The following is a 25,566-nucleotide window of genomic DNA, read 5'->3' on the forward strand; positions in this document are numbered from 1 at the left end:
CCAGGTCCCCTCTAGGTGTGTAAATAGAGGTATGACAACTATCCCAACCTCCCACCAGTACACACACACACACACACACACACACACACACAGTTATGCATTCAAAAGCACCTATCCATTCATATATATATATATATATGTATATATATATATATATATATATATATATACATATATTCATATACGCACACCTGACTAACTTCCCTACTAAATACTAGTTTGGTATCTTGCAAACAGACACACATTCACACCCATACAGCTCCTCACATACACTTACCTGCTAATCCTACCTTACCACTACCCCCATGGATGAACTCCTAGAAGTATTAGCCATGCTAATCTACACAACTGGATGATTCTGTAAATCACTTGCCATGCAGATACCTTCCCTGAAACAACTCTGGGGAAAGAATACATGCCTAATTAGCATATTGATCTTCCCCAGGTTGCCTCATTAGCATGTTGCATGGCCATGGGGACATCCCATTGTTTTCTTTCATGTATTTGTGCAAAAGCACCATGCTAGGGCTGCCTATGAATTTGAAAAGGTTAATTTCAGGTGCACATCTTCATGAATTTCCTCCACTGTGTCTATACAACACTTACATAGTATAGTGACAATGCATCCACTGCACATTAGAAAAGTCTGCTGTATTGGAACGGGCAACATGCTGATGCAGAAGCACTCAGGCAATGAGATTTAACTGAAGTTTGGGGCATACACTGTGGTCACAAGGCTGTGTTTAAAACATGAATCTAATTTTGTCAAGCGGATGCATTTTTTTTCTTTATCACCAGAAAAGAATGTTCTATACAGTATCGTCAATTTTATGACAGTACTTGTTTTTGGGTACTTCCTGATGGACAAAGTAACTGGTACTCCCCACAACTCCACCCTATTTACTTTTGCTGCTTAACTTAAAGTGATATTAGTGTTGCTATAGAAAGGAAAGAAAACTGTATGAATGGAGACACGGGGAGGGCATTTTCACAAGTTATGGCTATTTAAGTCTTTCACTTAGTGAGCAGCAATATTATGTCATTTGTATAACCCCTGAAAAAAATTCCACAAAGTATCTTCATTTTCAGTCACCACACTTGTTTTGGAACAGTTACTGGTGGACCAGGTAACTGATATATTCCTGATTACTTCTGCTGCTTAACTGGAAGCAATTTTAGTGTTATTTTAGAAAGGAAAGGAAAACCGTGAATGGAGATATGAAGAGGCATGTCTTAGTGAGCGTTTCAAGCTAGGGCTACTTAAATCTCATCCTAGTGAGTAGCATGGAGAAAGAGCAGTTGTGGATATACAGTAACATGAACATGAAGGAATTTGTGAGGCAGGACAGATGAGCAGTGAAGGGGAAAAAGGGCACTAGTACAATAACATTTTGTAAATAGGCATTATCATGTGTTGTAATTTGTGTAAGCTTATAGCATGGATCAAGGTGAAAGGGGCTACCTAAATCAATGCAAGCCCTGTAAAATGATGACATGATACTGGGGACATTGGGTGTAAATTGTCTAAACTGCAAGTATCTTTTTAAGTGGTTGAGGTTATTACAGCTCACACACTATATAAGTATGTAATTATTTAAGTTGAGTTCGATTTTGTAGAAATATATTTCGAGAATAATTAAGGTGATGATATTAAAGATATATAGTGGAAACAGTTGTGTTAGTGTTAGATGGATGTTGTGTTTCTACACATCTGTTTTCCACTATATCTTTAATACCATCTTCATAATTATTTCCATCATAATATATTCCTACAAAATCAAAATCAACTTAAATGCTTTACCTCAAACTGCAAACTTGGAAAGTAGGCAGATTATGCAGAATGAAACATAGCTTCAAGGGGCAAGAAGCTTTAAAATACTGAAAGAAAGGGAAATCCACATAAGAACAACCACGAGACAATGAATAGTTCAGAGCCTATAATCTGTATCGCTGAAGGAAAAATATTTGAAAGGAATATGATGATTTTAGTCTGGTAACCACTAAAAAGAAACGAAAGAAAGAAGGAAAAATAAGTTGGGAAAAGAGATACAAAATAATACATAGTGAATCATCGTTAGAACTGAGGATGATATAGGAAGTGATATTAATGCTAAGGTAGAAAGAAAAAAGCTTTAATGAAGCTAGAAAATAGAAAATTTACATAGAAAATGAAGGTTATACTTAAAAATGGGAAATGTTAATTATAGGTGATTCTATCCTGAAAAGAACTCAAAATACTCTTCCTAGAATTAATACAAATGTAGTCACTGTTCTTGTTTGTGAGTTTCTGTATTCAGGGATAATAAAAGAAGGCATTAAGTACTTAACAAGTCACAATAGCAAAAGATATAATGAACACAGTCTAGTATAATGTATAGAGATACCAGGTCCATTATAAACAATAGGGAAGATGTTATTCTGTTTGTCTAGAAGATACAATTAGGGCCGCCATCTCTGATATTCTCTTTGCTATTAGATTAGGTTTTAATAACAAAGAAAGCAAACATTGTGAACAGCGAATTAAGAAGATTTACATTATCCACAAGCTGCTCAAATATTTATTTGTTGAAACTTTTGTTGGCAAAAAGATCTTTTTTTTTTTTTTTTTTTTTTTTGTAAGAGACAAGATTAATTTAAGGCATGCTGGAAATAGAATAATTGGATCAAAATTGACTAAGTTAGTTTTTTTAGCAGAACCATTAATCAAATTGTTAAGAGTGGGTGGAAAAAATGAGTGTAAACTAAATTTCATATCTACAAAGTGTAGTATTAAATTGCCTGAAGTAATGTTCCATGATAAGGAAACTCTTGAAAGCTCTGGTACAGCAAAATATTGTGCAAGATCTGGAGGCTCATTAATGTTCATTTATAACAAAATATATAGTTCTTGAAACAATAGACAATGTAAGAAGCAACTGTGCTCCTGGCACAGATGGCTTAAATGATTACTTTTTAAGAAGAAACGGTGTATAGTTCGTTCCAATCTTGACATTTGTTTTTCAGAATATGTTTTAATAAGGAATAGGTTTCACAAATCTAGAAGCAGGCAACTATAATGCCCATACCTAAAAGTGGAATGGCAATTGATCTAAAAAATTTTAGGTCTACCGGTTTGTCATGCATTACAAGTGAGGAAAGAATTTTGCTTATTTTATTGACTACAGAATTGATGGTGGAGCAACATATGTATTAACAATGGCTATTGCCAGCGTAAATCTTGCTTTACCAATTCAATCTACTTTTATGCAGCAGTTGTGCATGTGTTTGCTGAAGGAATACCATTGGATTTTTTGTTTATTTAGAACTAGCAAAAACCTCTGGTACTATTCCTCACAAGGTATTTTAAAATTTATGAAAAAGTGGATTGTTAATGTATTATTAGATGAATATCAGACTAGGTGCAATAAAGGCTGTCCTCTGTGAATATTATATATGTGCACTCCCAATATTTTATGACAAGTAGGGGCCATCCTCATGGATCTTACTAAAATCATTGCTGTTTAATATATTTATGACATCATTGCTATATTTCATCCAGACTAAGAAACTGACCTTGAATGTTGCTGAGAGTGCATGAGCCATATACTGCACAGTTCTGGATGTAGTGCCAAGTGTTATAACAAAGTTGCTGTAGGATCCTATATTGTGCAACTGTGTTTCCAACCTGCAACATCCCATACAAAAATGTTGCATTTTCAGATCTAGATCAGCTGAGATTACTGGTTTATAGCATCCATTCTGTGTGCTGCAGATCCCTGGCTAGTGCACATTACACAAATGTCAGTTACCAGTCCTCTGTGCACCATCAGGCTGAGCATATCAGACCCTGTGCCTTCTATATAAGAACAATGTAGTATAGATGATGGCCATACTTTGCTAATGCTTTACATGTTGCTTTCAGTGGTATGTCATTGGCATATCTGCTGATGCTGAACATGCAGTGCCAAGCTGCAAGAGGTATTATCCTGCCTAAATCTAGGCACGCAACTGAAACACATTTTCGAGTGTTGTAGCTGCTGCCACAGATCCAAAGGGGAAGTGGATGCCAAGTCATAGTTTGAGGCATTGTAGTCAACCCATGCTAAGTGCAAGCACAAGATCGAGGTCGATACAGGAGCATATAGTCCAGTCCACTTTACCCTGCTGCTTAGTATTACAAACTGTAAGGTCATTGCACTCTGAAGTAAAAAAAAATGATCCCCTCTCAATAGCCCTTTATGACTCATACATTTCAATAAGTTCAGTAGAGTTCTCAGTGGATTTGAGTCCCCACATCACATCTTACTCAGCAGCAATTTCTCTACTGAACACTTCATGAATATAATAATGTAAATCTCCACTTTGGTCTAAAGCTGTTCTGTCTTGGTGAAACATGTCATACTGGTACTTATCATGTTATTCTTGTGTTGCCCACCTCTCTGTCCTTAGGACAGATTGATTACAATGTTCTAACTTGTCTGATTCTCTTTGCATGTTAACAGTTGTAGAATTTTATATATCTGTGAATCTGGCTGAAGCTGGTAGCCTGCTATTTTAGGTACCACTGCTCTCTGCTTTACTTCAGTGAGACTGGGATACCAATGAATGCCTACTGCAGGTCATGCAGGCTTATTAGTTTATGTCAACTAATGAAAGGCCACCCATTTTCATGAGTTTACTATAGCACTAATAGCCTTTATGATTTATTCATCATTCTGCAAGAACCCTAGACAAGAATATAAATATTTGAAGTCATTAATGCAGTTCTTTTTCTCCCAATGAGTGACAACATGTGGGTATCATTTTAAAAAGTGGTATATAGCTGCTTGTCATATTTTTTACCATGTTGCTGCAGCTTTGCACCAAAAACCCTAATACTGGGTGATTCCAACTACCCTGCCATTAATTGGGAAAACTACTTGGGTACCAACTCCTTTTCCCAACGATTATTGGAATTCATAAATTCCAATGCCCTGGATCAACTAATCCATTGTCCCACCAGGGGCTCCAATATGCTAGACCTGGTCATTACCAACATGGGAGATAGATGCTCCACACCAGTGGTCACCCCCTCATTGGTCAGGTTTGACCATAAGCAAATCACCCTTGACATCCACATCCAACCCCCCAGTAAGGAAACCTCCTTAAAAAAACTTCTCCAAAGCCAAATTAATGCTACTGAAGTCAGAAGTGACAAACTTCACAACACCCACGCAGACGGGATCTGGAAGTTTGACTGCAGAATCCTACACTAAGGCACTGTATGAGCACATCCACTCATGCATGAATTGTGCCATCCCAAATAGAACCAAGATGCTCTTCTCCAAAAAAAGAAAGCCAATCTGGTGGTCCCCTGCTATAAACAAACTATACAACAGAAGAAAGAAACTGTTGCAGAAAAGAGAAAAATACCAGGATGCAAAAAATTCCCTCACCAGCTTCAGTAAGAAGCTGAGATCCCTCATAAAATCCTCAAAAGCTGGTTACGAAAATAAAATTGCCAAAGATTCCAAAGACAACCACAAGGCATTCTATAGTTATGTCAAGAATCTAAATGGCAATGCTTAGATCTGCTCTGAGCTACAACAGAATGGCATTAAGTATACTGATCCCAAGGATATTGCCAATATCCTGGCAGATTGATTTAGTGCCAACTTCACCTCCCTCTCACCCCTTCAAGGGCCCATCTCAGTACCAAAAGATTGCCAAATTCCGATAATCATGGCCACACAGGTAGAAACCGCACTCTCCAAAGCTAAGAATACAGCATCCATGGGACCAGATGACATCCCAGGCTGTGTACTACATGAACTACAAAATGAACTGGCACCTCACCTAAGTGTCATGTTTAATCATAGCCTCACCTCAGGCTCTGTGCCCACTGAGTGGTGCACAGCTACAGTTATCCCACTCCACAAGGGAGGATCTGCCTTGGATCCCGGGAACTACCGTCCCATTAGTCTGACAAGCCTGATCTGCAAGGGCATGGAACGCATTATCATGGAACTTATAAACAAAGACATTGGCAACCTTCAAACAGTGGACCCCACCCAGTTTGGGTTTGTGAAGGGCCGATCTTCTCTCCTGAATCTGATTGACTTCTTCGAATCAGTCTCCAGAGTTGCGGGTGAGGGTAAGGTGGTCCACACAGCCTATCTGGACCTCGCCAAGGATTTTGACACCATCCCCCACTCTGGAATCATAGATAAACTTACTAAGCTGGGCATAAATCCCTACATCACTCAATGGGTTGCCAACTGGCTTACTGACAGAACCCAGACTGTAAAAGTAGCTGACTCCAAATCCAGCTCCAGACAAGTGGAGTACCTCAGGGTTCAGTCCTGGGACCACTCTTGTTTGGCATCTACTTCTCTGAAGTACAGGCCAGCACTAAGGGGCTCTGGCTAACAAAGTTCGCAGATGACTGCAAACTGGGAGCCATTATTGAATCCCCAAATGATGTGGATATTCTACAAAAGGGCCTTACAGAAACAGATGCCTGGTGCCAGAGCCATGGGCTCAAGCTTAATGCCAAGAAATTTTTAATTATCCCCTTTGGAAAAAAACATGTACCCATGAATTGTCACATAGGTGGCAGGACACTAAACATCGAAAGTGTGATGAGAAACCTAGGGACACAGGTGGACAGTGATCTCACTTTCGATAACCACATTGCCACAACTGTCAGGAAATCCTACTATATGGCACACCTCATCACTAAGGGCTTTTCATCCAGAAAAAAGGAGGTCATTGTCCCACTGTACTCATCAGTCATTAGACTCATTATAGAGTATAATGTCTCGTTTGGTATGTACCTCACAAGACATCTGCAACAGCTGGAAAGGCCACAGAAATACCTCACTAAAAGAATCACAGGCCTAAAGCAGATGCCATATGCTGACCGTCTAAAAAACTCCAGCTATACTCTGTGGCATATCGTCTACGCAGGGGCGATCTCTGCTTAACATACAAGGCCATGTCAAACCCTGAGCTGTTGGACATGCTCCACTTAAAGAAATCCCAATCCCTCAGAGTCACATGCTCCAGGGATCTAAACCTTGTCATCACAATGAACAAAACATGCTGGAGGGATAGGTTCCTGACCCAGAGACTCCCCATACTCTGGAATAGACTGCCCATACATGTCAAGCAGAGTGCCTCATTGGCCCACTTCAAAAGGAACCTTGATGATTGGATGGGAGATAGGAAATTCACCCCAGGGATCATGTCAGTCGCCCTGCTAGACAGGGGTCCAGAGAAGTAAATATTATGGGAAGAAATATCTAGGTAATTGTTATGGTTAGGCTTGCATAGGCCCTAGGGCCGATAGCCTAGTGCCAACCTATGAACCTAAATACAATTAGTTATGATACTTTTGAACTAGATGGCAGCCATATAGGATGTAATTAATATTTGATTTACTTTTCAATTACAATTTATAAGGGAAAATCTATTGCATTCTTTTAATATTTGCTATACATATTTAATTTCTTTATTCCTATCAACATATTTTGTTTATAACTTTTACATTACAAGAGATGCATTTTTATTGTCATTCGTTGCTTAAATTAAACTAGTCTGGCCAATTCAAATACAGAATCAACAACTTTAAATATTTATTGCAAAAGCCTTAACAATTACAATCAGGGGAACCACTACTAAAGTAAATACAGCCAAACAATAACATTGGTAGACTGATTATAGAGTCTGCAAAATTATTAGTCATGTCAACAGTGGTTGTATAACTTTTTAGTGTTATCCTTTATAAGTAGAAACTATTTTAAGTTTCCCTTTTTTTCAGCATGCACTCTACACATATAGATCATAAATTAGATATGCCAGGTAAATGCCGCTTAGAAAAAATTCTTGCTGTAAGGCCAGCATTTTAACTTGCATGATCCATTAATCAGATACAACTGGCTTGGTAAATCTGCTTGGCAGATAATTGTTTAGCCTCCTTTGTTTCAGAGCTGCCTAGAGCAGAGAACATTCATTAATGTTTCTTGTATTATAAAGATACTTGCAAGCATGTCAGTGTTGGGTAAGTACATTTTTTCTAGCCAAGAAATGAAAAACAACTATATGTAAATTTCATAGGAAAATAGGTATGCTTCAATAATTTGTTAAGGTGTGTCAAAAAGAAACATATGAACAACGATCTTTAAACAAATACTGAAGAATATAGAAGCAAACTCTTACATCATACATTTATCTGATAATAGATCATGCAGGACTAATCTTGCCTCTTCACCATAGGAAATGTTATAGCGTTCCATATCTTGTAACTGGGTAGCCATAAATATTGTCCTTGTACAAAAAAGGAAAGAACAGAAATAGAAAGAAAAAGAGAGGTGGCATTAGAAAACAGATTTGTTAATACCTCTCTCTATATATGTGTGTGTGTGTGTGTGTGTGTGTGTGTGTGTGTGTGTGTGTGTGTGTGTGTGTGTGTGTGTGTGTGTGTGTGTGTGTGTGTGTGTGTGAAGAGAGAGTCTGGTAAAGGAGTTCTGCTTCTACTTTGACCTTATTTTTTCTGTTACAAATATCATTTGAAGCCTGTCTTTCTTAAAGAGCCTAGGAAACTAAGCATGAAAACTTTGATTGTTTTTCCAAGGGCCAAAGCAAGTCTAAAACGAGGACACTGTAAGTGTCAACAGCAACCCTTTGCAAACATTTCTGTTTCTGAAGATTTATTGCTTGTTTATCTGTCTTGATTTGTTAACCCTTTCATTAGCCAAAAGACTCAAAAATGTGTGGGTGGCAGTATAGAGTAATATGTTTTTTTGATATTCAGATATGGACACAGAGAGATCAGTGAAGCCTAATACATTCCACCCTTTCTTTGGCTTCTGCAGATAGTTTGTGAGTATTCAGTAATGTTGCTTTCTTGGTGATGGAAGCAGATGTGAATGGAAGACTGAACACAAAATGAGTGTGTGACAATACAGAGGAAGCAGAACTGCTCAGCAGTATATATATTATATTGTGCGTGTGTGTATACACACAGGCACACACACAAACACAAATATGAATATCAAATTGCTGAAACCGAGTTTCAGTTACCTATAAAACTGCTTGGGAAAGAAAACTGTGCAGTATCTTGTATTCAGCATTTCATTTTCATTTGTTTGTTTGTTTTCCCATTTATTAATGTTATTGTTGTTCACAAAACATGGCAGTTATGACAGTTATTTCATTAAATCTCTCTTTCTCTTGAAATTGAATTTTTCTGAAATTCTGCTCACATAGTACATTGTTAATCTGTTAATTTATGAGAAAACTTACTCTTTATGCATGCATGCCTTTGGTTTATGAAGTTTTTGCAGTTTTGACTATATACGTTTATATGGATTTAGACTGTCTTTCATTGGAGACCATTACATAAATGATCCATCTGTTGAGCTGTCCAGTGTTTCACTGGATAGTTGTTGTAGGTACACTCGCTTGTTATTGAATAATAGTAATAAACAAAAAAGATAATTTATGTTTCAAGAACTTCCACAAATAAACATGGAAAACAAAGATTTCACTTTATTACTATAGCCACTAGCTGCAAATGCAGGCTGAGGAAAAGAATAAACAGTATTAAAACCTTTAAGTCAAGGTAATATGGTAGGTTATGAAATCAGGACTAGTTGAGATACAGCTTAATGAAGTCTAGTTGTCAGATACTAGATAATAGCCAAGGTGTTGTTTAGGCATATCATGCATCAGAGATGCTGGACTATAATTATCAAGTAGAGGCAGTGGTCAAGGTCATTGCTAATGGTGTTGATGTACACAAGGCTTGCTAACTTGGCAGACATAGTCTGGTTATAGTGGTTATGTTAGGGGCAGGGGCTACTTGCTTTACCTACTTCACCATTGTAATTAATATTTGTTTGACATGGGACAAGCAAAATGGGATTTAAATGACTGTGAATCTTTAAGCTGAGCAAAGTCTGACACTAATACATATTTTATAAATGGCTATAGCTATATATTTTTATTATATAGTTTATAACTATTTCCTGAAAAGATGGCAAACACTTTATTTCTGAGAAATGGAATGCAGCATTTGTATGTATATTTGATGCCCCTGCACTGGCCCAGTAATCAAGGAGCTTCAGTCCTCACCACTGGCAACAGCTATGGGACATACACACCAGGAGGGTGAGAAGTATACACACACAATAAAGCTCCCTTAAGAGCACACAGAGACCATGGTCAGTCTGGGCCTGGTTTCTCCCTCTTTCTCCAGATCCCCAGTAAGACTCCCCACTGGCACAGCTATACAGTTGAGATCTCAGCTGAGTGGCCAAGCCAAAACCTCCAGCATCCTCTCTGTCCAACCAGTGCTTCATGTCCCTGCCCAAGTAACTGACACACACACTCTTTGAGGTTTGATTTATATACAAACACACAACCACTCCAGGGAAAGGCTGGTACATGTTTAGTAGCTATGCCCCATTCCTTACAGATGATAAGGTAGTTTCAACTGCCACCAAACACTCTTATCAACTACTTTTAAGGCCCTTAACAAAGGGTGTCCAATCCTACTGTGTAATGTTACTATTAATTCAAATGGTAGTCTGACCAAGAGAAAGGCTATTTAGGAGTAGCCTGTACAGTGTCGCCAAACAGATATGCAAGTACTCTAAGAGCTTAAATATGTCTCACAAGTATCAGCCACAAAGACAGGTTTAAATATATTTAATAATAAACAATAAAATAATAAGACAATACTAAATATGTATTCACAGTGACTTCAGAGTTCAAAATCACAGGAAATATTTAAAACAACATTGCAGGACAGTCTAAAATAAATACAGAAAACATCTAAACTAATATTTACTATATTCCTAACTATATCTAAAAGAGTTATTATGCCCTAAGAACTAACTTACAGCAAGGCAAGTGCAGATGTGATGATGGGTGGATGTTCTTGTTAGGTCAAAACAAAATACAAAATGCCCAGACTCTCTTTGAGAGAGTTCTTAAATTAATATCAAATATTACCGAAGGGTTGGCATGGATGACATCACTTTTTTTCACCTGACTTTAGTTCCCAAGCTACCCCCATTGTCAGAAAGTACAAGCATTCTTTAGCATCTCTCTGTGAAAAATACATATCTCTCAGATATTTGCAGATCCTGAAAGTCATAAAACAATAAAACACTTCTGCATCTCAAACCTAGTAATTACTTCTCTTCTAAAGACAATACAAAACACTTATAGCTCTAGATATTGTGTCTGCTACACTGAAACTGAGAACTTTTATAGCACAATCATAAAACAATTTGATATCAACTTATTTTCTTGAAGTTTTGCAAATTAACCTTTTATTTCCCAGTTTCTACTGTTAAAGAGAGATACAGTTACCACAATTACAATAGTTTATATAAATTTCTATTCTAAGCCAGCAGGGCATGCTGTGGTTCCATTTTAGTTCAGTACATAACGTACAGTTCTATATAAATCATATCAGTATTCATGAATGACATGGAATTATTTTCAAAATTCCAGATAGCTGGGCTGGCAGTGTGACAGTATAGTATACATTATTTGTGAATTTAGTTTATTTATTGTCAGAAATGTCTGTCATATGGATGAATTCAGCAACCATTCATTCCATATTCTGTTCTAACTGTTGCTTCTTTTTCTGTGCACAGATTCCTCAGGAGACAAAGTGACTCAGTGTCCTCATTATGAGGCATGCTTGGCATAATGGTTAAGGTCTTTGTCTCCCAAGAATAAGGTACATGGCTCAATCCTGACTAACATTAATTGCCTGTGTGTGTAGTTTGAATGCTCTCCCTGTGTACTTGTAGGGTTCCACCGACTTCTGAAAACATGATGGGTGTTTCCACCTCAGACTTGAGAGATATGCCAACCAAGAGTACTCAAACTGAATGGAATTATGAGCAGCAGCACAGACTACAGGTGATACTGTCACTGGAAGAGTTATGTAGACCGACTGCTTTAATCATGACAGATGTGAAGTATACTCTAGATGGGAAAATGTGGATCAGAGACTGTGGACAGTGTCACACATAGCCACTTGGTATAAAAATTGTATTCATAAAATTTGCTTACATTGCCTAATGTTGCAAAACTGGACATGGGTATTTGCTAGTGGCTTGGGTTGATGACCTCGCCAACTCTGACTTTTTCCAGGGACTCATGCTAATGGTAGGAGGGCTCTAGGTCCCTCTACTTATTGGCCACTATGTGCCTTCCATAAAGCCATGCAGCCCTGTGTTGGTAGTCTACTACTGGCTGGTGTCCAGATTCCAAGCCTGAGTTACCTGGGATAACTCTTTTGAACAAAATTCCACCAAATATGAACTCAGGATTGCCCCACTAAATATAGGTTCATTGACAGGATGCAATGTGGCAGTGAATGACATAACAGTAAAAAGGAGATTGGACATCATCTGTATCCAGGAGACAAGGTCCAAGGGCAATGCAGCAAAGAAGGGCAGCCTAAAAATCGGTGCGGGGATTGTGCCTAGAGAAAATCTACTTAAAACAGAAAGGTATGTCATCTGAACTAATGACAGACTCATGGCAATCAGACTGCACTACAAAGATAAGACACTATTCATAATCTCAGCCCATGCCTCACATCAGGGTTGTGATGGTGAGTAAAGAAGTACATTCAAGTAGCATTTGCAGGGTCTATATTACAACGTCAAACTCACAGGAGTCCGAAAGTTGTAATATCAAACCCAAATGTTCAAGACACGAAAATAGTGAAGCCACAGAACACTGATTTTTTTCCCAGGGAAAAATCAGTGGGCAGTTTTCACGGCATTGCTATTTCCTCCACTGTGGTGCAATCTCAGAGTTGGTATATTTAAGTAGGGGGTGTGTGGGGGCACAGCTCCCCATGTTGGGGGGTGTGCCCCAACATTAGTTTAAGTTTAAAGTGTACATGTTTTTTTTTTTGGACCGGAACAGTGATTTTTTTTCCCTGGGAAAAAAAATCGCTGTTCTGTGTTTTCATAATTCTTGGGTTTCGAACTTCATGGTTCGATATTGCATCGTTCGAACTCCTGTGAGTTTAACGATGTGATATAGACCCGCATTTGCAGGACCTACTAGATAAATCAAGACAATATGAGTTGATATTTATAAAGGAGGACCTCAATACTCATATCAGGACAGAGATAATAGGATACATGGGTGGAGCAACAGCAATAATGGAGAGATTATTTTGGACTTTCATCCAGTAAATTACTGGTGGTGAACAACATATTGCTCAGCAAGAGAGTAACAGTCACAAGGTCACATACAAGAGTGGTCAAAATACTTTTCAGGGAGACTTCCTTCTCATTAGGAATGGGCATTGGGGTAGAATCAGGGATTTGGAAGTCATCCCAATGAAACAGTTGGCTCAAAGCATAAACCACTGGTGGCTACAATCAGCTGCAAGCACGGGTCAGAGAAAGCTCTAAGGTAAACAGAAACTAGGACAAAGACCTAGAAGTTGACTCAAGTGACAGCAAAAGAGTTCACGAGAACACAGAGCGAAATACTTAGGAGTCTACTATGTTAGAAGAAGAAGAGAAAATAGGCAGAACTAAAGAAGAATGTCAGCATCCCAAAACAGTATTTGTGAAGATTATAGAACAGATATGCAGCTGAGCCAATTATGGAACTATGATAAATAAGGAAAGCTGTTGGTAGAAGGCAAAATTCCAGGGAGTTACAAAAAGAAAGACAGAGTGCAGAAAAATGTGGGAGCTAGGGAACATGGAACAGACTAAAAGGAGGGACATCGGTAAGGGTATTTACACTCTATGAGCCAGAACAACAGAATAACAAGACAGTGGAATATAGCTGTTTGATTTTTAATCTTTCTTCTATGATTTGACTATTGATCAGGTAACTCTTTTAAATAAAGGACTTTCCTTCATACCTGCAAAGAGTGCAGATATTACAAATATTGACTTAAAGCTTTTTGCGAGGAATGTTTCATTGAATTTATTATTTTCCCAACAAGGTCCTTGTGCTGATAAGGTTATAAGAGACCAAGTTATTTCGTACCTGATATACATTTGACATTGGATACGTTTGTTCCTCTCTGTGAGAAAGAGGTATGCATTGAATGGTGTGATAAGCATAATGGATCTTTTTATAATTTGATCCCAGGTGAATGTGTAGCCCTGAAGACATTACATGAGGCTTCTTTTTTAGAGATCTGACCAGAGGATAAAGAGGGTGGTGTTGCACTTATGAATCAGCATTATCTTGATAAAGTGCTAGAAATGCTTAACGATGGCACCACTTATTTACCTTTGCATAAGTATCGGGTCAACGGGCTTATGAAGAAAGTGGATTTTTATGTTTATGATTTACTGATGATCGGTTTGATCACTAAAGAGTTATATGACTGCTGTTGGATCTCCTTTAATACCTGTGATTTATGGTTTACCTAAGGTGCATAAAGATCCACTGAATCTACCTATGCACCCTATTGTGTCCATCCGCGGCTGGATAACTGAACCACTTTCAATTTACATTGAGAAGTGTTTAAATCCTGTGTTAGATAATGTCCCCAGTGTGCTTAAAGACATTAAGAATTTTTTACGTGATCTATTCGCATGGTATAAGAGTCATTCTAACATATCAGATTTGCTGTTTGTGACCTTTGATAGCAATTTATTGCTTACAGTTATTCTGAATGATACTGGTGTGGAAAATGTGAGAGTTTTTCTTTCCAGACAGAGTGGTTTAACTAATAACAGGATCATTCTTATTTGCTTGTTGTTAGAAATTATTCTGGAAAATAATCTTTATTTTTGAAGGTGTTTAATACCTACAACAGGTTGGTGTGGCAATAGGAAGAGTGTGTGCAAACTCATATGCCAGTGTTGTGTTGGCACAATGGGAGTTTGAGCACATGCACAACAATAATTCCTATATAGACTCTGGTTTATTATAGAAAATTTGTTAATGACATATTTGTGATATGGAAATGGAATGTTGAATGCTTAGTGAGTTTTATTGATTATCTGCATAGCACTACCACTTTTCTGAAGTTCAGCCACAAGTGGCTGGATACTTCCATTGACTTCTTGGATATTTCTCTGTGGAATTATAGTCTAGGTCAGTTTGAGACTAGGATATATAGAAAACCTTGTAAGCATAATAACATCCTACATAGGATGAGTATGTACCCTGGGCATGTTGCCAGGAATGTTGTTACGGGTCAGTTACTTAGGACAATGCGACTATATAGTAAGGATGAACATGCAGAAGAAGCAATAAAGTCACTCACTAAACATTTTGTCTCCAGAGGTTATTCATCCTCTGTTGTTCATGAGACTGCTGACAGAGTGTGCTCCCTTAGGACCACTGCAGCTAGACCTTATTTTTTTGGTAGCACCCAGAATAATGTTGAGATATCTCTATGATTACGAGAATGTCACCCACATTTGGTGTTCTTTTATTCTAGTGATATGGATGCAATTTGTGAAGTTATAAGGAAGTACTGGCCTGTTTTGATGGCAGATAAGAATGTTAGTGAGCTGCTTGGTCTTACACCTAGTTTTTCTTTCAGGAACAACAGATCACTGAAATGTGAATTATGTTTTAAATGGCCTGCTTGCAATAATACCATACATTCTGATCGGGCTGGCACTTTTCCATGTAGAACTTGCTGTACCTGCAGGTTTTATATGGTCTACTAGCTTCATTGTGAGTTCTGTGACTAAACATAGAATAGATTTCAGCTTTTGTGCAGAATGCAGGACAAGAAAGGTGGTTCATTGTGTGCAGTGCATTGTACGTGAAGCTTATTACGTCAGTAAAACTAATTGTAGTCTGAAGGAACGGATACTTGAAGATGTTAGTTATAGAAGGAATAAGACAGAAACCAGTGCATTACCTAGACATGTAATTGAGCATGGCTCCAGTCATAGCTTTAAATTTATTGTGCTAGAGATTGTGAGTGAGCATATTAGAGGAGGGACAGACACAGTTTAAATTGTGTAAATAATTTGAAACAGATTTCATGAATTATTTTACAATACATTTAGAATATTTCAAGAATTTAATAAAGAATATTAGGTTTATTATAAGTTCATTCATAAAATAACAATAGAGATGCTACATACTTTTTGGTTGATATGTACTTGTTCATTTATTAAGGCAAATAGTTTTGCCCAACACAAAAAGGAGTTTTTTATCAATTTACCTATCAGTATTAATGTAATTAATGGTTGCTAATTGAATAATTGGAATGGCATGGGTATATATATTTGAGCAAAAGCTGTGTACCAGTTGTCTTGATAAAGCCTGGGAGAGCCCGGGAGAAAGCGCTTGACGATATTGCCGTGTTCAAAGCCTTTGTTCGTTTGTGGATGTTATACGTAAATAAAAGAAAACTTTTATAAGAATTTTATAAATAGCATTGGATTCCTGGTTTTCTCTTTGGCCGTGAGCTGCTTTTATTGGAACTGTCTTTCGCTTTGCTTCAGCTTTTGTGTTTGGTGTTTCGTTCTCATGGCCGAGAATTCAGGATCAACGGATTTTAACAGCACACCGGCTGTTTTGGCTGATGATGATAATGACGCAAGCTCAGATGACGCTCCTGTAACTAGAGTTCAAGCAAGTAATTTGCTTGCTCTCTCAGTTGAGTGGAATACTATTGAACAACAGTAGTAATGGTCCATCAAGCCTGCCGCCCAACCAACAAAACTTGAGGGAGAGTAATGAGCCCACTGTGAAACGGAAAAGAAATGCCTTATCAGAAACAACGGAAGACTTTCGTGAACCATGCCATTCAATACAGGAACCGCAAACAAAGGGTCCGAGTTTAATAAGCAAACAAAAGGACACTGCAAATGACTTTAATATCAAACAATGGACTAGTAAACGATTTAAATTTACTGAAGGTAATGTGCATACCAACAATCATGCCAATATTAATAATATTGAATTGGAACAGCTTGTTTCAAATTTAAATAACAAACTATATGCATTCAAATCAACGCAACTAGAGATAGAATACTTAACGGAATGTATTAGGGTTGAACGATACCAAAAGGGTTACGCTTTCAACAAGCTACCAAATAATGCAATTCCAGGTTCAAAACTGTTTAATGAGATTTCTGATTTGTTTAATAGAGCGGACTAGATATGCTAAAACTTATGGTGGCAGATTATGAAAGTAAAGCAGATATGCTCTTATCAGATATTGATTCCATTAACAATTCTATTAATAACAATGTCAACTTTATGAGTATTAAAAAAGACTATGAAAAAACGTTTAATGAAGTTGATTTACATTGTGATAGAATTGTACAAAGGAAGATTAAAAAACTGGAAAGAGATTTACAGGATTATGAAAATGGTGTAGCATACATTTTTTCTAAAAAAACTAACGGCTTTGTGTCAAGAAATGATAATTTCAAGAACAATGTAAGGAATATGACAACAACAAAAAATGACAGATATGATGTTAGAAACATATCCTACACTCCAAAAAGAGGAGGAAGGTTATCTGAAAAACCCAATCAATATTCTGATCAGGGTTTTCAGCAAGCCCCAGGGAGACAGAATTTTCGGGAAACATCCCGGTTAGCCCAGGGGTGGAGCACAGTCAGGAGATAAATGTTTCAGAACCTTCTATAGGCATAGACACTATTTATTTAACAAACTGCAAAATAGTTAAACAAGGTAATTTTACCATCTATAATTACACAGATGTGGAAATTAACAACTTGTTTTTTGATTTGTTTAAAAAAGGTTTTCACTTTGTTCCTGAAAAAGTAATGAACTTACCAAAAACCATTTTAGATTTAAAACTTTTCACTCGCACTTTGAATTTAAATATTTATTTTAAGGGTGAACAAATTATTAAAGCTCCATTTAATAGGTCTAGCATGTTCAACCCTCCACTCCATCCGGTTTTAAAAGTGTTTGAAGATATGATAGAAACAGAACTTAGAAATGTTGCAGCAAATAATACTGAATACAGAAATAATAATTTTGCAAAAGAATTTTATGAAATTATAAAATTTTTAAAAATGAAGAAATCAGACCAATGAAGCCAGATAAAGGAGGTGGAATGGTTCTCATGTATAAGCAAGATTATGAGGCATATATATTTAACATATTACATGATAATGAAAATACACGGAGGTTTCAATTAATGAACGTAACATTGCATACTCAAAGATTAGGTTAATGTTAGAAGATTATTTAATGCAAGGTGTTTTAATGAACAGTTATACAATTATTTATTAGTGCAAAAACCTTTAACACCAGTTATCTTTGGGATACCAAAGGTCCATAAAGGATTGGAACCTCTAAGTTTTAGGCCCATTGTTGCTGGTGCAAAAGGCATTACGGAACCTCTGGGCAAATTTATCGACATCTCAACAAAAAACATGGTATCATCAATTGAATGTCTCTGTAAAGATTCATGGGAATTTTTAAAAGGGATAAAGAAAGAATTGTTTAACCTAACAGACTATATGGTTACTATAGATATAATAGATTTATTCCCTTCCATCCCACACACCACAGGAATAGAATGGTTTAATAGAATTTTGATTGAAAAATCAGGTTTCAGTAATAATATAATAAACCTCTTAGTTGAATTTATGGAGGTGATTTTAAACAACAATTTTATTCTTTTCAATGGTGAAATTTTTAAACAAAACAAAGGAGTAGCAATGGGTACTCCTTGTGCTACGGCCTACTCCAACTTAGTATTGCATTATTGGGAAAAAGAATATATTTTTTCATCTACTTGGGCAGGAAACATTTTACATTATAAAAGGTTTTTGGATGATATATGTATTCTATGGAAAGGTGACCTTAATGAATTTGAAAGATTTATGCAGTATATTAATGGTTCTACAAATTTTTTGAGGTTTACGCACAAAATAAATCCATTTGAATTACACTATTTGGATATAATATTAAGGAAAAATAATATAACAAAACAGTTTGAATCAAGTATTTTTAGAAAAAACACTTATTCAAACATGTTGCTGCATTTCGAAAGTAACCACCCATTATTTCAAAAGAAGGGGATTATAAGGGGCCAGCTAATAAGGGCCTCCAGAATTTGCAGCACAGATGCACTATATGAGAAAGAATGTGCATATCTCAAAGAATTATTTTTAGAAAAAGGTTATCCAGCAAGTTTGTTTGAAACCATAGCTAATGAAATAGCTCAGAAAAGAAGCACATCATTTACTCCATTACTTAGTAACAAGGAAACCCAGGAAATTGTTGTTAGTACAGGAAGCAACAAACCAACGAATAAACTTCCTTTTCTATACACATATAATAAGAATGGAAAAGAAATTGAAGACATTATCTGTAAGTTATGGCCTATTTTATTCATAAATGATGAACTTAAAAAATGTATTCCTGCCAAGCCGTATTTTGTAAGAAGAAGGGATTGTAATTTAAAGGAATTACTTGAAAGAGAGCAACCAGTTAATAATAGTTCGTCTCAGCATGCTAGAGGAACCTATAAATGCAATGCTTGTAACCAATGTAAATATATGTCAAACAATAGAGGCATATATTTAAAATCAAGAAAAATGAATTTATTTCCAACTGGTCATTTCAATTGCAATTCCAAAGGTGTGGTTTATTTGGGGTATTGTCAGCATTGTTTTGGTTTTTATGTGGGAAAAACAGAAAGGACCCTAAAGAGAAGGGTTTATGAACACACCTATGAAATTAAAAGTAAAAAAGAGACAAATGCTTTTTATAAGCATTCCCTGGTTTGCAGAGAAATGAATATAAAATTTTTGGTTCTTGAGCAGGTATTTAGTAGCATTAGGGGGGGTGACTGGGAAGCATCCTTGGAATACAAAGAATTATTATGGCAAATTAAATTAAATGCAACAAAATTGCCAGGATTAAATGATGCTATCAGTATCACCAGTGCACTCAAGCTACGAAGAGCTAAATTATAAATTATAAATTACAGTATGTAGTACATGATTTAATATACACATTTTTATAGAATACTTTTACCATAGGAATAGTTGATTTTATCATTACATTTCTGAGGGTTAGCTTTGTTGAAAGTTAATTTTTAGAACATGTTTTAGAGCAAATAAGTACATAAATGACCTGCAATTGGTTTTATCAAAGAAAAATAATAATTTATTCATAATCGTACTGAATATTTATTTAATTCATCTATTTAATTCATCCATGTATTCATTCATTTATTTATTTATTTATTTATATATATATCTATTTATTTATGCATAACAATTTAGCACTTTACAATATGGGCATTTGTTTGCATAAAATTCAATGATGATTGTAATAACATAATGAGTAATTTTAAACTTGTATTAATTTTTAAACTTGTATTAGTTTATTTGTTAAGTAGGTAAATAGTTTTTTAATGCAATATAGGATGGGGAGAGGGTACCACATTATGATTTAAATTGTGTAAATAATTTGAAACAGATTTCATGAATTATTTTACAATACATTTAGAATATTTCAAGAATTTAATAAAGAATATTAGGTTTATTATAAGTTCATTCATAAAATAACAATAGAGATGCTACATACTTTTTGGTTGATATGTACTTGTTCATTTATTAAGGCAAATAGTTTTGCCCAACACAAAAAGGAGTTTTTTATCAATTTACCTATCAGTATTAATGTAATTAATGGTTGCTAATTGAATAATTGGAATGGCATGGGTATATATATTTGAGCAAAAGCTGTGTACCAGTTGTCTTGATAAAGCCTGGGAGAGCCCGGGAGAAAGCGCTTGACGATATTGCCGTGTTCAAAGCCTTTGTTCGTTTGTGGATGTTATACGTAAATAAAAGAAAACTTTTATAAGAATTTTATAAATAGCATTGGATTCCTGGTTTTCTCTTTGGCCGTGAGCTGCTTTTATATTAGAGGAGGGGATATATGTAACAGGACAGAGTATAATGAATTGAAATGGATTGTGTCTTTGCGAGCTGACAGGTATCTGGGGCTGAATGGAAATGTGTCCATTAAACTGGTACTTAAAGCACGTGGTTTAAGTTACTAGTATCACTGGCTGTTTTATCAACAAATATGTGTTTATGTAATTTTAGAGGCTAGTTGTTTGAACATATGATTTGGAATGTATGGTGTGATTGATTGGGTTTAGGTTTACCCCCGACATGGAGGGCTGTGCCCCCCATACACCCCTTACTTAAATACCCCAACTCTGAGATCGCACTACAGTATTGAAAATGGCAAAATAACGAGAGCGGCCCAGCAAATTCTTTCCCAGGGAAAGAATTCGCTGAAAAGCTGCTTTGCTATTTTGCCTTTTCGCTCTTATCAGTTCGATCAAGATGCATTCGACAAACTGTGTCTGTGATCTGGTAATAGGAACCCGTTTTTTGTTAATAGAATTCTTATGTGTTTTTAAATGGTCTGAGGAATCTGCATAAAGCAGTGTAAGCATTTATTGTTGTGCACGTTATTATTATTTTTTTAATTAAAGTCTTGATTTTACTCTTCCGTGGTGGTCGATTATTTATCTTTGTTTCTTTGTTTTACATCTGGTTTGTCTTGAATGGACCAACTTTCATCTGTGAGCACTATTGATTTGTTTGCTTTTCCATCACAGGCATCCGAACAGCTTCTGGAAGTGACTGGGCATATGATGCAAAGAAACCCTATCAGGCTGCAAGCCAAAGACAGAAAGAAGAAGAAACTCATCAGACATCATTCATAAGAGTGCCAACAGCAATCTGCTCACCAATGTATGGGTTATCAAATCAGATGGAAGGAGTATTTCCAGCAGTTTTTGAATGAAGAAACCCTCAAAAGCTGCACTGCCCCATACACAGTCTACAGCAGAATAGGAGGAATAACCCCACCGCAGCAGAAGTATTACGGGAGTGACAAAACAAAGTCAAGGAAAGAAGCAGGGTGAAATGAGGTCATGGCATATATGATCAAAATTGTTGATGAGTTAGGGAAGAAATGGCTCCTGAAGTTTTTCGTAGTACTATGGAGAGAAAGATGTATCCCAGATGACTGAAGAATAAGCAGTGTAGGCCAGTGTACAAGACCAAAGAGGTCATTCCCAAATGTGGGTAGTAAAGGGGTATCAAATGACAGGAAAGTGTTGAAGATGGCATTTGCAAAATGAATACTCAGTAGAAAGTATCATAGGAGATTAGTAGTTCAGATACAGATCAGGAGACACCACAAACAACTCAATGCTTGCTGTGACACAGATAGTGCAGTAGAAGTTGGAGATAAGAAAGACTCCAACTAGGCATCCTCAGATTTAGAGAAACCACATGACAAAATCCCAAGAAAGCAGTCCTGCAATTGTTCAAAGTTGTGGAAACATTAGTACAATTATTGCAGACTATGCATACAGACCGAATGTTATAAGAATGAACAGTGTTCGGATTCACAGAGGGGTGCCCAGTGAGAGTGGCAGTGCACCAGGATTCAAATCTAACCCACTGCTGCTCATACTGGTAATGCACTACATTATCACACAAGATAGAGGTGACTGATCAACAAACTGCTGTATGCAGATGACGTGGCATTACAAGCATTACAAACATATTCTGTACAGGAACTTCAGCAAATGACAAAGGAATGGAATACAAAACTGGACTCATATTGAATGAAACTGAGTACAGATTAGACAGTGGTTATGGCAGCAAATAGGAAAAATCAGAAGTTGCTGAAAATTGAGATGGAAAGAGAAACTAGTGGATCAGGTTGGAAAATGTAGTTGAGGAGAAGGGAATAGTGAATGATGAGGTTAAAACTAGAATCGGAAACTCTGCAGCCAACTGTCACAAACGTTTAAGTGTAATGTATGACAGAAGAATCCCAAAAGAAGTTGAAAATTAAGGCACTGAAAACAGGAATGTAACCAGTACTTCTTCATGGTACAGTAATGTGGACAGAGAAGGCAGTTGTGGAAGCTAAAACTGATGGAGATGGATTGTCTGATAAGGGTGGTAGGAAATAAACTGTGGGACAAAGAAATGATAACATCAGAGTAGAAGCCAAAGTAGATTCTAAAGGTAGAGAAAGTCAAAAAGAACAGATTATGGTGTTTCGGGCATATGTGCCAGAAAGCACAGGATGATTTGGTAAAGATGATGTAGGAGAGACTGAAAGAAGCTAGGAAGAAATGAGGACATCAATCAGAAAGATGAATAAATTGTGTGAGAGAAAATCTGTGACAGGCATAACTGAATGCAGGAGAGTGGCACTGAATTGAGTTAGGTGACAACAGTTAAACTAACACCCCACCTCCATGCAGAAAATGTGAAAAAGGGAGTTCTTGATGGGGGTGATGAGGATGATGATGATGGTTTCTCCATTAGTAAAGCACTTACAATAGTTTATGTTCCACACAATCAATAATGTAGAAGCAAATATAATTCTTGACTATTTTTGCTTTCTTCATTATCCATTGGATCCTGGCAATCTGACCTCTGGTGCCTCGATTCTTTCCAAAACAGTTTTTAGCAGCTCATGGTCTGCATACACCTGGAGTCTGCCTTGCAGAATCTTGAGCATTACCTTGCTGGCATGTAAAACAAGTACAATTGTTTGATAAGTTGAACAGTCTTCAGTGTTGCCCTTTTTTATTGGTTTTGAATGCAAATTGGCCTTTTCCAGTCTGTTGGCCTCTGTTCTATTTTACAGAATTTGCTGCCAAACTCAAAAAAGCATAATAAAAGCATGATTTCACAGGATTTTAAGTGACTCAACTAGAAGTTTATCCCTTCCTGCATTAACAAGGCTTTCTAGGACCCATTTAAATTCAGTTTCCAGGCTGTCTGGTTCTTGATCGGAGAACATAACTTTGTATATATCAGTGATGTTAGGATCATTCTTATACACTTTTTATGTACATTTCTGTCATCTAGTCTTATTATCTTCTGCTTATTTTAGGCCCCCCATCTTTAGATTTCATCATTCCCATTTTTTACTGGAAAGCTTCCCTTAATATCTTCAGTCTTCTTGATAAGGTATCTTTTCCTTCCTTTTCAGTTGTCTTCTTTGATTTATTTGCATTGCTGATTTATATGTTTCCTTGTCTCTCACTGTTATCTAAAACTCTACATTCAGTTTTATATAGTTTCCTCTCCCCATTGCCTTTTTCTCCCCTCCTTTCATCTGTCTGTTCTAAAGTCTCCACAGACAGGCATCATTCCCTCTTAGTCTTCTTTTTCTTTGAAATACTTTTGATGCAACTACCTGTATATCATCAAAGATTTGGCCCCTAGTTCTTCAGACCTTTCATTCACTAAGTCTAACCTTTACTTCTGCTACGTATTTCACTTTTCTAGGTGTTTTTTTTTTTTTGTGTGTTTTCTTTCTGTTGATCCTTATTTATAGCAGGGTAGTGCACTGATTTCATCGGGCCATTTAAAGGCGTAACCTGGGTGAGTAAAATCACAGAATGAATTAGCAAAACATATTTATAAATGCAAGCATATGTTAAAAAAATTTAAGGATAATATAAAAATAAAAAATACTGTGCCACTGCGCGTGAGGAAAACTTACACAAATGGTATGGTAGTTAGGTTTGTAGCAATCACAATTGAGAAGGTAATCAAATGTGCAACAAAGGTGCATATTAGACACAGAGAGATACAAAGTTTTGTTTACATTGTTAATTCTAATTTTTTCAAAAAGAAGCAGATTGTCTGAGCCACAGTTATCTTTAGGTCTTGCTTTGCATTTCTAACTGCAAAGTTAATGGTCGGTCTGTTTTTTGTTATTGACCTTCTGGATATAGCCATGAGTAAAGTCATCTCTCTGCCTGTAGAGTGTCTGCTATGACCAGTGAATTTTGTTGGGAGAGCTGTACTAGTCTATGCCCTGCTGAATTTCATGCCAAATCTGCATGTTATTCCACTTGTACTTTAGCCATTAACTTCAGCACTCTAACCAGCTGTGATGAATATTAGTTTTGGTGCTGTTTTGCTGCAGATCTGTAGTTGGAAAATAAACTCATATCGCTGTAATGTTAAACAGCTCACATTGTAATCTAAGATCACTCATCATTTGTGAGTGCAAGCAAGCAAGGATTCTTACACCTTTTATTATATATTTCATGACTACAGTAGATGATCTGATGTAAAATTATCTATTTAATCCCATTGTAGTTCACTAATTTCCAAGATGTCAACGTATATTCTTGTCCTGTCAGTCTTAACCACCTCATATTTACTTTGAATCATCATCTGTACATTCCAAGTTCCACTGGGGCATAACTCTTTGCAGTATTAGACTTTCCTTTTATTTCTGAGCACCTCAGAAGATGAACATCCTTCTTGCATTAATCTGTCCTTGTCACTAACTCTAGCGCTACTCATATTTGGTCACTGTCTGAGCTGAGCTTCTTATTTTCTGGTACAATTTCTTTGTGTCTCTGGCTTTTTCTCCAAAAGGTTTTCTTTACAACAATACTGTGATGGCTTGCCATTACCTTCTCTTATTTCAGTCCTTGATATAATGGATGATCTACATAGTGATTTTGAAATTCTCTGTAACTGGCTAACTTTCTCTGCATTACTTGTGAATCCAAAAAAAAAAATAAAATGAATGTTTCTAATGTTTCTAGGGCTT

The sequence above is a fragment of the Protopterus annectens genome, chromosome 6.part1 (assembly GCF_019279795.1).
Source record: "Protopterus annectens isolate FY-2018-M chromosome 6.part1, PAN1.0, whole genome shotgun sequence".
Lineage (NCBI taxonomy): Eukaryota > Metazoa > Chordata > Ceratodontiformes > Protopteridae > Protopterus > Protopterus annectens.